This window comes from Kogia breviceps, chromosome 2 (assembly GCF_026419965.1).
Source record: "Kogia breviceps isolate mKogBre1 chromosome 2, mKogBre1 haplotype 1, whole genome shotgun sequence".
In the NCBI taxonomy this organism is placed as follows: domain Eukaryota; kingdom Metazoa; phylum Chordata; class Mammalia; order Artiodactyla; family Physeteridae; genus Kogia; species Kogia breviceps.
The window spans coordinates 28,833,835-28,851,154 of record NC_081311.1 but is presented as its reverse complement, the minus strand read 5'-3'; the positions used below and the strand labels follow the sequence as shown (position 1 = coordinate 28,851,154).

Below are 17,320 nucleotides of genomic sequence, written 5' to 3'. Positions count from 1 at the left end.
ATTGGGGTGCATGTGTCTTTTTGAATTATGCTTTTCTCTGCGTATATACCCAGTAGTGGGATTGCTGGATCATATGGTAATTCTATTTTTAGTTTTTTAAGGAACGTCCATACTGTTCTCCATAGTGGCTGTATCAATTTACATTCCCACCAACAGTGCAAGAGGGTTCCCTTTTCTCCACACCCTCTCTAGCATTTGTTGTTTGTAGATTTTCTGATGATGCCCATTCTAACTGGTGTGAGGTGATACCTCATTGTAGTTTTGATTTGCATTTCTTTAATAATTAGTGATGTTGAGCAGCTTTTCATGTGTTTCTTGGCCATCTGTATGTCTTCTTCGGAGAAATATCTATTTAGGTCTTCTGTCCATTTTTGGATTGGGTTGTTTTTTTTACTATTGAGCTTCATGAGCTGTTTATATATTTTGGAGATTAATCCTTTGTCCGTTGATTTATTTGCAAATATTTTCTCCCACTCTGAGGGTTGTCTTTTCTCGTTTATGGTTTCCTTTGCTGTGCAAAAGCTTTGAAGTTTCATTAGGTCCCTTTTGTTTATTTTTGTTTTTATTTCCATTACTCTAGGAGATGGATCAAAAAAGATCTTGCTGTGATTTGTCAGAGTGTTCTTCCTATGTTTTCCTCTAAGAGTTTTATAGTGTCGGGTCTTACATTTAGGTCTCTAATCCATTTTGCTTATTTTTGTGTATGGTGTTAGGGAGTGTTCTAATTTCATTCTTTATTGAAGAGACTGTCTCTTCTCCATTGTATATCCTTGCCTCCTTTGTCATAGATTAGTTGACCATAGGTGCGTGGGTTTACCTTTGGGCTTTCTATCTTGTTCCATTGATCAATGTTTCTGTTTTTGTGCCAGTACCATATTGTCTTGATTACTGTAGCTTTATAGTATACTCTGATGTCAGGCAGTCTGATTCCTGCAGCTCTGTTTTTTTCCCTCAAGACTGCTTTGGCTATTCGGGATCTTTTGTGTCTCCATACAAATTTTAAGACTTTTTTGTTCTAGTTCTGTAAAAAATGCCATTGGTAATTTGATAGGGATTGCATTGAATCTGTAGATTGCTTTGGGTAGTATAGTCATTTTCCCAATATTGATTCTTCCAATCCAAGAACATGGTATATCTCTCCATCTGTTGGTATCATCTTTAATTTCTTTCATCAGTGTCTTATAGTTTTCTACATACAGCTCTTTTGTCTCCCTAGGTAGGATTACTACTAGATATTTTATTCTTTTTGTTGCAATGGTAAATGGGAGTGTTTCCTTAATTTCCCTTTCAGATTTTTCATCATTAATGTATAGGAATGGAAGAACTTTCTGTGCATTAATTTTGTATCCTGCAACTTTACCAAATTCATTGATTAGCTCTAGTAGTTTTCTGGTGGCATCTTTATGATCCTCTATGTATAGTATCATGTCATCTGCAGTGACACTTACTTCTTTTTCAATCTGTATTCCTTTTATTTCTTTGTCTTCTCTGATTGCTGTGGCTAGGACTTCCAAAACGATGTTGAATAATAGTGGCAAGAGTGGACATCCTTGTCTTGTTCCTGATCTTAGAGGAAATGCTTTCAGTTTTTCACCATTGAGAATGATGTTTGCTGTGGGTTTATTGTATATGGCCTTTATTATGTTGAGGTAGGTTCCCTCTATGCCCACTTTCTGGAGAGTTTTTATCACAAATGGGTGTTGAATTTTGTCAAAAGCTTTTTCTGCATCTATTGAGATGATCATATGGTTTTTCTTCAATTTGTTAATATGGTGTATCACAATGATTGATTTCATATATTGAAGAATCCTTGCATCCCTGGGATAAATCCCACTTGGTCATGGTGTATGATCCTCTTAATGTCTTGTTGGCTTCTGTTTGCTAGTATTTTTGCATCTATATTCATCAGTGACATTGGTCTGTAATTTTCTTTTTTTAGAGTATCTTTGTCTGGTTTTGGTATCTAGTGATGGTGGCCTCATAGAATGAGTTTGGGAGTGTTCCTTCCTCTGCAATTTTTTGGAAGAGTTTGAGAAGGATGGGTGTTAGTTCTTCTCTAAATGTTTGATAGAATTCACCTGTGAAGCCATCTGGTCCTGGACCTTTGTTGCAAGATTTTTAATCAGTTTCAATTTCATTGCTTGTGATTGGTCTGTTCATATTTTCTCTTTCTTCCTGGTTCAGTCTTGGAAGGTTATACCTTTCTAAGAATTTGTCCATTTCTTCCAGGTTGTCTGTTTTATTGGCATAGAGTTGCTTGTAGTAGTCTCTCAGGATGCTTTGTATTTCTGCAGTGTCTGTTGTAACTTCTCCTTTTTCATTTCTAATTTTATTGAGTCCTCTCCCTCTTTTTCTTGATGAGTCTGGCTAATGGTTTATCAATTTTATCTTCTCAAAGAACCAGCTTTTAGTTTTATTGATCTTTGCTATTGTTTTCTTAGTTTCTATTTCATTTATTTCTACTCTGATCTTTATGATTTCTTTACTTCTGCTAACTTTGGGTTTTGTTTGTTCTTCTTTCTCTAGTTCCTTTAGGTGTAAGGTTAGATTGTTTAGTTGAGATTTTTCTTGTTTCTTGAGGTAGGCTTGTATAGCTATAAACTTCCCTCTTAGAACTGCTTTTGCTGTATCCCATAGGTTTTGGATTGTCATGTTTTCATTGTGATTTGTCTCTAGGTATTTTTTGTTTTCCTCTTTGATTTCTTCAGTGATCTCTTGGTTATTTAGTAATGTATTGTTTAGCCTCCATGTGTGTGTGTTTTTAACGTTTTTTTTCCGTGTAATGGGTTTCTAATCTTATAGCATTGTGGTCAGAAAAGATGCTGATATGATTTCAATTTTCTTAAATTTACTGAGGCTTGATTTGTGACCCAAGATGTGATCTACTCTGGAGAATGTTCCGTGTGCACTTGAGAAGGAAGTGTAATCTGCCACTTTTGGATGGAATGTCCTATAAATATCAATTAAATCTATCTGGTCTATTGTGTCATTTAAAGCTTATGTTTCCTTATTCATTTTCATATTGGATGATCTGTCCATTGGTGTGAGGTGTTCAAGTTCCCCACTATTATTGTGTTACTCTCGATTTCCTCTTTTATAGTTGTTAGCAGTTGCCTTATGTATTGAGGTGCTCCTATGTTGGGTGCATATATATTTATAATTGTTATATCTTCTTCTTGGATTGATCCCCTGATCATTATGTAGTATCCTTCCTTGTCTCTTATAACATTCTTTATTTTAAAGTCTATTTTATCTGATATGAGTATTGCTACTCCAGCTTTCTTTTAGTTCCATTTGCATGGAATATCTTTTTCCATCCCCTCATTTCAGTCTGTATGTGTCCCTAGGTCTGAAATGGGTCTCTTGTAGACAGCATATATATGGGCCTTTTTTTGTATCCATTCAGCAAGCCTGTGTCTTTTGGTTTGAGCACTTAATCCATTAACATTTAAGGTAATTATTGATATGTATGTTCCTATTACCATTTTCTTAATTGTTTTCAGTTTGTTTTATAGGTCCTTTTCTTCTCTTATGTTTCCCACTTAGAGAAGTTCCTTTAGCATTTGTTGTAAAGCTGGTTTGGTGGTACTGAATTCTCTTAGCTTTTGCTTGTCTGTAAAGCTTTTGATTTCTCCATCGAATCTGAATGAGATCCTTACCAGGTAGAGTAATCTTGGTTGTAGGTTCTTCCCTTTCATCACTTTAAGTATATCATGCCACTCCCTTCTGGCTTGTAGAGTTTCTGCTGAGAAATCAGCTGTTAACCTTATGGGAGTTCCCTTGTATGTTATTTGTCATTTTTCCCTTGCTGCTTTTAATATTTTGTCTTTAATTTTTGTCAATTTGATTACTATTTGTCTCAACGTGTTTCTCCTTGGGTTTATCCTGTATGGGACTCTCTGTGCCTCTTGGACTTGGGTGGCTATTTCCTTTCCCATGTTAGGGAAGTTTTTGACTATAATCTCTTCAACTATTTCCTCTGGTCCTTTCTCCCTCTCTTCTTCTGGGACCCCTATAATGCGAATGTTGTCCCAGAGGTCTCTTAGGCTGCCTTTATTTCTTTTCATTCTTTTTTCTTTATTTTGTTCTGCAGCAGTGAATTCCACCATTCTGTCTTCCAGGTCACTTAACCGTTCTTCTGCCTCAGTTATTCTGCTATTGATTCCTGCTAGTGTAGTTTTCATTTCAGTTATTGTATTGTTCACCTGTTTGTTTTTTCTTTAAGTCTTCTAGGTCTTTTGTAAACATTTCTCCCATCTTCTCGATCTTTGTCTCCATTCTTTTTCCAAGGTCCTGGATCATCTTCACTATCATTATTCTGAATTCTTTTTCAGGAAGCTTGCCTATCTCCATTTCATTTAGTTGTTTTTCTGGGGTTTTATCTTATTCCTTCATCTGGTAAATAGCCCCCTGCCTTTTCATCTTGTCTATCTTTCTATGAATGTGTTTTTTGTTCCAGAGGCTGCAGGACTGTAGTTCTTGCTTCTGCTATCTGCTCTCTGGTGGATGAGGCTATCTAAGAGGCTTATGCAACTTTCCTTATGGGAGCACTTGGTTGCTGCAATGCTTTTAAGAAGTTTTTTTTCTGCTAGTGTTGGAGGGTCTCCTCCAGAGGCGGGTTGTGGCTGTGGCTCACCGTGGGGACAAGGACACTGGCAGCAGAAGTTCTGGGAAGTACTCCGTGGCATGAGCCCTCCCAGACTCTGCCCAGACCTGGCTACTTCTTCCTCCCCTCTAAAAAGATTTTTTGCCTGTACTTTCTAACTCAAGTGGTGACATCATTGTCCATACAAGTCCTACAAAATGAAAACCTGTGTATCCCTCGCAACTTTTCCTTTTGTTTCCAGATCAATCAGCCACCAAGCCCTTCCAGTTTTACTTCTGCACCCCTACTGTTTTTGCCATAGTTCAGTTTCTCCTCATTTCCATCCTGGACTGAGGGCATAGGTATCCCTGTTTCCAGTGTTGTTTTCCTCAAATATACCCACCAATAGCTACCAGAGTGATCTATTATAAAAAACTGACCAGGTTACTCTTCTGCTTAAACCCTTCATTCAATAGCTATCCAGAATAAAGTTAAAATTCCTTAGTATGGTATAACGAAGCACCCTAACATCCAATTCAGTCTCATTTATTCCAAATCCCATACCTCATGTTAAGCTCCAGCAACATTAAAATGCTTTTAGATTCCCCATATATACAATTACTGTTTGGCTCTAGCCTTTTCCTTATCTATCCCCTCTGTTTGGAATCCCATGACTACCTCTAACTAACTCATTAAGACTCAGTAAGAAGTCATCTTCTCCCAAGAGGCTTCCCTGACTCCCTCTCCTCTCAGCCCCCAGGCTAGCTTCATTACTGCAGTGGATTTTCAATCTTTTGGGGAGCTCTGCACCTGAACCTCAGTTCTACATGGACTCCTCCAACTTAAGATTCTTTGTGGGAGACCAGGGTGCAGCACTGTGATGAGTTTCCAGTAATCAGATACACCTGTGCCAGATTTTGATTCAGATGCTGGAGACAAGAAAGAGGGAAATGTGTTCTGGCAAAGGTGACAGTCACTGTCATTGTCCAGAGGTAGGCAGTGGTGGTGACTAGTAGCAGGATCCAGTGACGTTGTGGTGTGATACTGAGCATCGTTCCTGGCTTCAAAGCCTCAAAATCTGGCTTTCTTACCCTCCCAAAGAGTAAGTGAGCAACCTATTATTATTTGAAAACTTCGTTTCTGCTTAAGTTTACGAGTTGGGGATTGTTGTTTACAACTAAATAATGCTCCTCAGCACACTTAATTTGCTTTTACTGTATTAATTTTGTTAGATAATTTTGTTTGCATCTCCCTCACTAAACTATGAGCCTCTTGAAAACAATTTTTTTACTCTGTTTTATATCTCCAGTGGCTAGAATATAGTAGCTACTCACTTGTTTTTGAGTGTTCAAAAAATATTTATACAAAATACAGTGGGAAAAATGTATGCCAAGAGTACAGCAACAGGATTGAAGATGACAAAGTAACTCCAACAGAAAGAATAAATACACCAATCAGACCTAAATTTTTTGCCAGCTAATTTTGTAAAAGTATCTTTTAGAAACACCCTCTGAAGCAAACTGTTCCTTTTAGGTAACAGAAATGAATACATTTAATCACAAATTCACACTGATCATGACTTTACCTAAAAATTAGCAAACAATATTGTACAAACACTGATATTTAAATCCCTAAACTGCTGCAACTTAGATTTAGTTAGCAAAAACCATATTCAACTATCAACGTGGATTCAGTCTTCCACATAAATTAGACACTAAAACCGGTTTTTGAGAAGCTTCATATTGTTTGAAGACTAATCAAAAGTTGTAAAAATGCATGAAAGATTTGGCTGTAAGAAGCACTCCATTTTCATAGTATTCCTTTTTACTTTGTATGCAAATAATAGGTTATGCTGTAGAATTTAACTGTTACAGTGAAAAAGTACTTAGGAATGAAGTAGAAAAAAGAGGGAAAAAAAGAGTATATAGTATTTCTCTTAAGACTATTTTGGGGGACTTCACTGTGGTGCAATGGTTAAGAATCTGCCTGCCAATGCAGGGGACATGGGTTCAATCCCTGGTCTAAGAAAATCCCACATGCTGCAGAGCAACTAAGCCAGTGCGCCACAACTACTGAAGCCCACATGCCTAGAGCCCATGCTCCGCAACAAGAGAAGTCACCACAATGAGAAGTCTGCGCACCTCAATGAAGCATAGCCCTCACTTGACACAACTAGAGAAGACCCATGCACAGCAATGAAGACCCAACACAGCCAAAAAAAAAAAAAGACTACTTTGGTTCTCACTGAATTAAAAAAAAAAAAAAAAAAGACTAATACTGCTCCTTTCTTCAACTTTGTCAAGGCCCTGGTTGACACACTGGTAATCTCTTGAAAAGACAGTCACCTTGGTCCTCATCATGATAGCCATCTGGCTATTCTGCCTGATAACCACTGTCACTGATTTCTGATCCACTTGTCCTGTGGATGACAGGCCAGTCACAGCAGCAGTCTTAGAAATGAATGTTTATTTGCTGCTCAAGCCCATAGTCACTTTTTCTCACTGGGAAACAACCTGTTGGTATCCATCTATAAAGACTGTCAAGTTGAGAGGGCAGAGAGCAGAAGTAAGAAAAACTACAATTCTGCAGCCTGTGGAACAAAAACCACATTCACAGAAAGACAGTCCCAATGAAAAGGCAGAGGACTATGTACCAGATGAAGGAACAAGATAGAACCCCAGAAAAACAACTAAATGAAGTGGAGATGATCCATGACCTCGGAAAAAGAATGGAGGCAAAGATTGAGAAGATGCAAGAAATGCTTTAACAAAGACCTAGAAAAATTAAAGAACAAACACCTAGAAGAATTAAAGAACAAACAGAGATGAACAATACAATAACTGAAATGAAAACCACACTGCAAGGAATCAATAGAATAGCTGAGGCAGAAGAACAGATAGGTGACCAGGAAGACAGAATGGTGGAACTCACTGCCATGGAACAAAGTAAAGAAAAGAGAATGAAAAGAAATAAAGACAGCCTAAGAGTCCTCTGAGACAACATTAAAGGCAACAACATTCGCATAATAGGGGCCCCAGAAGGAGACGAGACAGGGAAAGGACCTAAGAAAATATCTGAAGAGATTATAGTCGAAAACTTCAGTAACATGGGAAAGGATATTGCCACCCAAGTCCAAGAGGCATAGAGAGTCCCAGACAGGATAAACCCAAGGAGAAACAGGCCGAGACACATACTAATCAAATTGCAAAAATTAAAGACAAAAATTATTAAAACAACAAGGGAAAAGTGACAAATAACATACAAGGGAACTCCCATAAGGTAAACAGCTGATTTCTCAGCAGAAAGTCTACAAGCCAGAAGGGAGTGGCATGATAAAGTGATGAAAGGGAGGAACCTACAACTAAGATTACTCTACTTGGCAAGGATCTCATTCAGATTCAATGGAGAAATAAAAAGCTTTACAGACAAGCAAAAGCTAAGAGAATTCAGGACCACCAAACCAGCTCTACAGCAAATGCTAAAGGAACTTCTCTAAGTAGGAAACACAAGAAAAGGAGCTACAAAAACAAACTGAAAACAATTAAGAAAATGGTAATAGGAACATACATATCGATAATGACCTTAAATGTGAATTTAAGGTAATTTAACCAAATTTAATTTTAAAAAGAATTTAATGAAAAGACACAGGCTTGCTGAATGGATACAAAACCAAGACCCATATATATGCTGTCTACAAGAGACCCACTTCAGACCTAGGGACACATACAGACTGAAAGTGAGGGAATAGAAAAAGATATTCTATGCAAATGGAAATCAAAAGAAAGCTGGAGTAGCAATACTCATATCAGACAAAATAGACTTTAAAATGTTACAAAAGATAAGGAAGGACACTACGTAATGATCAGGAGATCAAGAAGGATATAACAATTATAAATATATATGCACCCAACATAGGAGCACCTCAATACATAAGGCAAGTGCTAACATCTATAAAAGAGAAAATCGAGAGTAACACAGTAATAGTGGGGGACTTTAACGTCTCACACCAATGGACAGGTCATCAAGACAGAAAATTAATAAGGAAACACAAGCTTTAAATGACACAATAGACCATTTAGATTTAACTGATATTTATAGAACATTCCACGGATAGTGGAAGAATACACTTTCTTCTCAAGTGCACATGAAACATACTCCAGGATAGATCACATCTTGGGTCACAAATCAAGCCTCAGAAAATTTAAGAAAATTGCAGTCGTATCAAGCATCTTTTCTGACCACAACACTATGAGAGTGGAAATCAATTACAGGGAAAAAACTGTAAAAACAACAACAACAACAACACACACACACACACATAAATGGAGGCTAAACAGTGAGCTACTAAATAACCAAGAGATCACTGAAGAAATCAAAGAGGAAATCAAAAAATAGCTACAGGGCTTCCCTGGTGGTGCAGTGGTTGAGAGTCCGCCTGCCAACTCAGGGCATACAGGTTCGTGCCCCAGTCCGGGAAGATCCCACATACCACAGAGTGACTAGCCCTGTGAGCCATGGCCACTGAGCCTGTGCGTCCGGAGCTTGTGCTCCGCAACGGGAGAGGCCACAACAGTGAGAGACCTGCGTACCACAAAAACAAAACAAAACAAAACACCTACAAATGACAACAAACCATGATGATCCAAAACCTATGGGATGCAACAAAAGCAGCTGTAAGAGGGAAGTTTCGAGCAATACAATCCTCCCTCAAAAAACAAGAAAAATCTCAAACAATCTAACCTTATACCTAAAGGAAATACAGAAACAAGAACAAACAAAACCCAAAGTTAGAAGGAAAGAAATCAAAAAGATCAGATCAGAAATAAATGAAACAAAACAATAGCAAGATCAATAAAACTAAAAGCTGGTTGTCTGAGAAGGTAAACAAAATTGATAAACCCTTAGCCAGACTCATCAAGAAAAAGAGGGAGAGGACTCAAATCAATGTAATTAGAAATGAAAAAGAAGTTACAATGGACAGCACAGAAATACAAAGCATCATAAGAGACTACTACAAACAACTCTATGCCAATAAAATGAGCAACCTGGAAGAAACAAAAATTCTTAGAAAGGTATAACCTTCCAAGACTAAACCAGGAAGAAATGTAAAATATGAACAGACCAATCACAAGTAATGAAATTGAAACTGTGATTAAAAATCTTCCAACAAACAAAAGTCCAGGATGAGATGGTTTCACAGTTGAATTCTATCAAACATTTAGAGAAGAGCTAACACCCATCCTTCTCACACTCTTCCAAAATATTGCGGAGAAAGGAACACTCCGAAACTCATTCTACGAGGCCCCTATCACCCTGAAACCAAAACCAGACAAAGGTACTACAAAAAAAGAAAATTACAGACCAATATCACTGATGAATATAGATGCAAAATCCTCCACAAAATACTAGCAAACAGAATCCAACAACACATTAAAAGGATCATATACCATGACCAAGTGGGATTTATCCCAGAGATGCAAGGATTCTTCAATATACACAAATCAATAAATGTGATACACCATATTACCAAATTAAAGAATAAAAACCATATGATCATGTCAATAGATGCAGAAAAAGCTTCTGACAAAATTCAACACCTATTTATGATAAAAACTCTCCAGAAAGTGGGCATAGAGGGAACCTACCTCAACATAATAAAGGCCATATACAACAAACCCACAGCAAACATCATTCTCCATGGTGAGAAACTGAAAGCATTTTCTCCAAGATCAGGAACAAGACAAGGATGTCCACTCTCACCATTATCATTCAACATAGTTTTGGAAGTCCTAGCCATGGCAATAGGAGAAGAAAAAGAAATAAAAGGAATACAGACTGAAAAAGTAAAAGTTTCCCTGTTTGCAGATGACATGATACTATATAGAGAGAATCCTAAAGATGCCACCAGAAAACTACTAGAGCTAATCAATGAATTTGGTAAAGTTGTAGGATACAAAATTAATGCACAGAAAGCTCTTCCATTCATATACAATAACAATGAAAGATCAGAAAGAGAAATTAAGGAAACAATCCCATACGCTATTGCAACAAAAAGAATAAAATACAGAGGAATAAACCTACCTAAGGAGGTAAAAGACCTATACTCAGAAAACTATAAGACACTGATGAAAGAAATAAAAGATGACACAGATGGAGAGATATACCATGTTCTCAGATTGGAAGAATCAATACTGTGAAAATGACTATATTACCCAAAGCAATCTACAGATTCAATGCAATCCCTATCAAATTACCAATGGCAATTTTTACAGAACTAGAACAAAAAAGTCTTAAAATTTGTATGGAGACACTAAAAACCCCAAATAGCCAAAGCAATCTTTTTTTTTTAACATCTTTACTGGAGTATAATTGCTTTACATTGTTGTGTTAGTTTCTGCTGTATATCAAAGTGAATCAGTTATATGTATACATATATCCCCATATCTCCTCCCTCTTGCGTCTCTCTCCCATCTTCCCTATTCCACCCATCTAGGTGGTCACAAAGCACCGAGCTGGTCTCCCTGTGCTATGCCAGCCAAGCAATCTTGAGGGAACAAAAACGGTGCTGGAGGAATCAGACTCTCTGACTTCAGACTATAGTACAAAGCTACAGTAATTAAGTAGAAAAACAGAAATATAGATCAGTGGAACAGGATAGAAAGCCCAGAGATAAACCCATGCACATATGGTCACCTTATTTTTGATAAAGGAGGCAAGAATATACAATGGAGAAAAGACAGCCTCTTCAATAAGTGGTGCTGGGGAAACTGGACAGCTACATGTAAAAGAATGAAATTAGAACACTCCCTAACACAAAAATAAACTCAAAATGGATTAAAGACCAAAATGTTAAAACTGGACACTATAAAACTCTTAGAGGAAAACATAGGAAGAACATACTTTGACATAAATCACAGCAAGATCTTTTTTGACCCACTTCCTAGAGTAATGGAAATATAAACAAAGGGGACCTAATGAAACTTAAAAGCTTTTGCACAGCAAAGGAAACTATAAACAACTCGAAAAACCAACCCTCAGAATGGGATAAAATATTTGCAAACAAATCAACAAAGGATTAATCTCCAAAATATATAAACAGCTCATGAAGCTCAATATTAAATAAAACAAACAACCCAATCCAAAAATGGGCAGGAAACCTAAATAGACATGTCTCCAAATAAGACATACAGATGGCCAAGAGGCACATGAAAAGCTGCTCAACATCACTAATTATTAGAGAAATGCAAATCAAAACTACAATGAGGTATCACCTCACACCAGTTAGAATGGGCATCATCAGAAAATCTACAAACAACAAATGCTGGAGAGGGTGTGGAGAAAAGGGAACCCTCTTGCACTGTTCGTGGGAACGTAAATTGGTAAGAGCCACTACGGAGAATAGTATGGACGTTCCTTAAAAAACTAAAAATAGAATTACCATATGACCCAGCAATTCCATTACTGGGCAGATACCCAGAGAAAACCATAATTCAAAAAGATACATACAACCCAATGTTCATTGCAGCACTATTTACAATAGCCAGGTCATGGAAGCAACCTAAATGCCCATTGACAGATGAATGGATAAAGAAGATGCAGTACATATGTACAATGGAATATTACTCGGCCATAAAAAGGAATGAAATTGGGTCATTTGTAGAGACGTGGATGGACCTAGAGACTGTGATAGTGAAGTCAGAGAAAAACAAATATCATATATTAACATATGTATGTGGAATCTAGAAAAATGGTTTGCAAGGCATAGAGACAAAGATGTAGAGAACAAACGTATGGACACCAAGGGGGGAAGTAGAGGGTGGGTGGTGGTGTGATGAATTGGGAGACTGGGATTGACATATATACACTAATATGTATAAAAATAGATAACTAATAAGAACCTGCTATATTAAAAAAATAAAATTCAAAAAGGAAAGAAAAATTTAAAAAAAGACTGTCGAGTTGTCCTCTGGTTGTACCTCTGAGCACAGATATCTCCCCTGGTACTTGGTGCTAATATTCCTGCCTGCTGGCTCCTCTGTTAGTTTTCAGGTAAACTGTGATCTGGTTTGTCAGGGTTTACATTCTGGCATCATAAAGATCTCTCATAGTTTCATAAATATCTGCTAGACTGATACATTTATTAGTTCAAATCTGTAAACCAATTCCACTTTGGCTAGCTTTTCATTTTCCTTCATCAAAGCGTCTAATTTTTCTGCATACATGGCTTCAGTGTTAATGGTGGCACAGAACCCTTTTGTTTTAGCGGGACGTAGAGTTAGGGTTATGGCATAAGAGCAAAATCTAAAAAAAAAAAGAAAAAACCAAAATCTGGCCTGATTTTTTATAAATAAAGTTTTTTTGAAACACAACCATGCTCACTTGTTTCTGTATTATCTATACCTGCTTTCATGTCACAGTGGCAGAGTTGAGTTGTGACGGACTGTATGGCCTGAGAAGCCTAAAGCAGGGGTCCCTAACCCCCAGGCCGTGGACCCATACCTGTCCTTGGCCTGTTAGGAGCCAGGCCGCCCAGGAGAGGTAAGCAGCGGGCAAGCTTGCAAAGCTTCAACTGCCACTCTCAATCGCTCGCGTTACTGCCTGAACTATCCCCGCCCCATCCATGGAAAAACTGTGTTCCATGAAGCCAGTCCCTGGTGCCAAAAAGGTTGGGGACCGCTGGCCTAAGGTATTTATTACGTGGCCTTTTATGGAAAAGGTTTGCCAATTCCTGCTCCAGAATCAACAGTAGGTGTCTGGACTGGATCATGTTTCCATTCTCAGAAAGACAATTTGCCTCAAAAATGTCATGTGGCTCCATACCTGCAGTAGATAGAATAATGGTCCCCAAAGATGTCCATGTCTGAATCCTCAAAACGCTGAGGATTTACCTTACATGGCAAAAGGCACTTCGCAGATGTGATTAAGGATATTGAGATGGGCGATTATCCAAAGTGGGCCTAGTGTAATTACAGGGATCCTTAATAAGAGTCAGGAGGGTCAGAATTAAAATGAAGATGCTGTGATGACAGAAACAGAGACATCTGAAGATGCTATGCTGCTGGCTTTGAAGATGGAGGAAGGGAACATAAGCCAAGAAACAGAGGCAGCTTCTAGAAGTTGAAAAAGGCAAGGAGACAGGTTCTCCCCTGAAGTCTCTGTAAATAACCAGCCCTACCAACCTTGACTTCAGCCCAGTAAGACTGATTTCAGACTTCTGACCTCCAGAACCGTAAGACAAATTTCTGTTGTTTTAGGCTACTAAATTAGCAGTCATTTGTTAAAGCAGCAATAGGAAACTAATACAATACCATAAGCCCAAGCAGATCTGATTAAAATTGCCAATATTCTCCAGCTGAAGTCAGTTTAGTAATTCATTGATCTTCACTAAATCCCACTGCAGTGTGAATTTGTAGAGGATTATGTTCTCTTTAAAGCCCAGCTAGAAATGGTCTCAGTGCTCATGGCTATCACCCCTTCTATCAAATTGCAAAGATCGTATTCAGCTTAATCCTATTTGGAGGCAATCTTTGATCTCACCTGAGAGGCTGCAGGAAGGTCCTTTGTTCAAATTAGTCACAGTGATTCTGACGACAGGAGGCGGACAGGAGGCGGCCATGACAGATCGGTTATCTTTCACTCTCAGCTTCCCTGATCCTGGAGCTGGGGAAGGGCTGCCACGGTGAAGGATTAGCTTGACTCCTCTTCAAGTCCCAGGGGACACTCAGGCGGGTGGTGCACAGGCAGTGCCTTGTGACATGGTCCTGCTGTGTCTGCAGACCCCCACAGTCTGCTGCTGAGTCCCACGTACCTGCCTGCTACCAATAAATGTTCCAGAATGAACACACTGCTCACTTCTACCACCATATCACAACTTACCTCTGGGAATGCACTACCTGCTCCTTCAGGGTCACCTCTGAGTGGTACTAGGGAATAGATATTCCTATGCAGCTTGCAAAGCCTGCAATTTGGGAGTTGTAGAAAACTCCCTTATTGATACTCACAAAACACTACTATTGATCTTCACTAACAATCACAGCGGGCTGGATGAAACAAAGCAGCGCAAACTGGAGATTGGAGATGATCATCCCTGCTCTGTGGCACCGGATGTCTGCCACACCCAGCCCAGGTGAAACAGTACAAACTTCATCAATATGATGTACTAATAGATGGGAGAGTTTAAAATCCTGAGTTGTGTGTAGCAACCAGAGAGAGGATATAGAATTAAGTATATGATGCTCAAGGTTTCTCGGTCCTCAGGCCTAAGGTTCTGCAAATGAAACAATTCAGAGCACACTGTGTTCTTCTAGAGCCTGTTTCTACTCCTGACCCTGAAACAAAATGCACACAGTTCCAGCTTCACAACTAATTAAAAGGCTGACACAAAATTCAATCTTTACTAAAACCATGTATTTCTAGAACTCACAGTTCACAAAAATTTGCAGAATCATCTTATTTGTTCTCACAACAATCTTGAGAGGGAGGTCAGAAATCTACACGTTTCAGATGATGATAGATTCCCACCACCGCTCCCTGTTCTCCGAGGACACTTGGGAGAAAGCATAACTGAAGAGCTACTTCCAGGCAGGAAAGGGAGCAAATTCATGACAGGAAGTAAGCAGGCAAACCGGATTTGGAAATTTTCTTCAACATTTCCTTCTGTTGTGTGGGAAAACATCTGACACCCTTTCCTTCCTTGGTTTTTGTAATTCCTACTTTTCCAACAGTAGAAAATTCTACTAAAAATAACTGCCTACACAGACGCTTCTCAAATTTAACATGCACACAAATCACCTGGTAACTTGATGCAGTAGGCCTGGGGTGGGGCCTGCATGTATGTCCAGCGAGCTCCCAGGGTACATGGATGGTGATGCTGCTAGTCTGAAGACCACACTTAAAAAATCACCTAGGGACTTCCCTGGTGGTCCCGTGGGTTAGACTCCAAGCTCCCAATGCAGGGGGCCTGGGTTCAATCCCTGATCGGAGAACTAGATCCCACATGCATGCCGCAACGGAGTCCGCATGCCACAACTAAGGAGTCCACATGCCGCAACTAAGAGCCCACGTGCCACAACTAAACATGTCGCAACAAAGAACCCATGTGCCGCAACTAAGACCTGGTGCAGCCTAAATAAGCAAATATTAAAAAAAAAAAAAAAAAAAAAGCACCTACCAACCACTGTGGAGAATAGTATGGAGAGTTCCTTTAAAAAACTAAAAGCTACTATATGATCCAGCAATCCCACTCCTGGGCACATATCTGAAAAAGACAAAAACTCTAATTAGAAAAGATACAGGCACCCCAATGTTCACAGCTGCACTATTTACAATAGCCAAGACATGGAAGCAACCTAAGTGTCCATCAACAGATGAATGGATAAAGAAGATGTGGTACATATATACAATGGAATACTACTCAGCCATAATAGAAAGAAGGAAATAATGCCATTTGCAGCAACATGGATGCAACTAGAGATTATCATACTAAGTGAAGTCAAAGACAAATATTGTATATCACGTGTGGAATCTAAAAAAATGATACAAATGAACTTATTTACAAAACAGAAATAGACTCAAAAGACATAGAAAACAACTTATGGTATACCAAAGGGGAAAATGGAGGAGGGACAAATTGAGAATTTGGAATTAACAGATACACATCACTATATATAAACAACAGGGACCTACTGTATAGCACAGGGAACTAGAGTCAATCTCTTGTAATAACCTATAAAGGAAAAGAATCTGAAAAAGTATATGTATAACTGAATCACTTTTCTGTATAAACTGAAACATTGTAAATTAACTATACTTTAATAAAAAATAATAAAAATAAAGAAAAAGCAAGACCTAGCAGACATCTAGTGTTTACAATACTCATCTTTTCATAAACTTGCTATCCCAATGATCTCCTCTTTGTTAGGGATTCATCATTTCTTCAATTTCATATTCTTTATAGGATGTTGCTGCTTTTTTCCATTCTGCAGCAATCTTAAGCCCCATCAGTTAACTTTTTCTTCATTAGATTTTTCCGGCCTTCGATCTGTCCTCCCTCCAAATCATCCTGCTATCATTTAGCTTTCCTACAACAAGGAATCCACCTAGGTAATAAGGAGTTTCTCATGAAATCTAAATTCCTTGACTTGGACCTCGGGGCTCTCCAGTTTATTGTTCACTATGTGCCAGGGTTCTAGCACTCTCCATGTATTAACTCCTTCCATCCGTACCACAACCCTGTAAGGCAGACAGTAGTATTTTCTCTACTTTAGATGAGGAAGCTGAAGCACAGGTTAGGTAAGTTGCCAAGGTCACAAAGCTCTTAAGTGTCTGAAGTCAGTCTGGCTCCAGAACAAGGCGGAAAGGCTCAGCCTGAGGCATAAGTTTAAATTCAGGATCCATCAAAAATTGATGTAAGACTTGGGCAAGTCACAATGTCACTGGACCCCATCTTCCTACCTCATAAAATGAAAGAGTTGGCCTCACTGGCCTGTAAGTTTCTTTCCCACGGAGTCTGTCTATTCACCTACATTTCCTATTCCTTAACAATATCAGGTGATACTTCTGTCACCCACTGTCCTCAGTGCCACCTGCGCTAGTGCTCCTGCTACTTCTCCCCCTCCCACCCCCTATCTGGCTTGAGCTGCTGTGTGGACTTGTTAGTTCATCTCTAGTGCATCTGTTTCCACATCTGTCATGGCTGGGAAATACTTACCTCTTCAAGATCCCAGCTTTTCTGTT

The 17,320-nt window shown here is 38.7% G+C and overlaps 1 long non-coding RNA gene across 1 annotated transcript in view; it reads right to left on the bottom strand.

The window, feature by feature from the left end:
- The window catches only part of LOC136793517 (uncharacterized), a 36,483-nt gene extending 20,757 nt beyond the window's left edge, over nt 1-15,726 (bottom strand). The window contains exon 1 of the long non-coding RNA XR_010838851.1: nt 14,123-15,726. This is a non-coding gene — a long non-coding RNA (uncharacterized lncRNA). The remainder of the gene's footprint in view (nt 1-14,122) is intronic.
- Nucleotides 15,727-17,320: the final 1,594 nt, after the last annotated feature.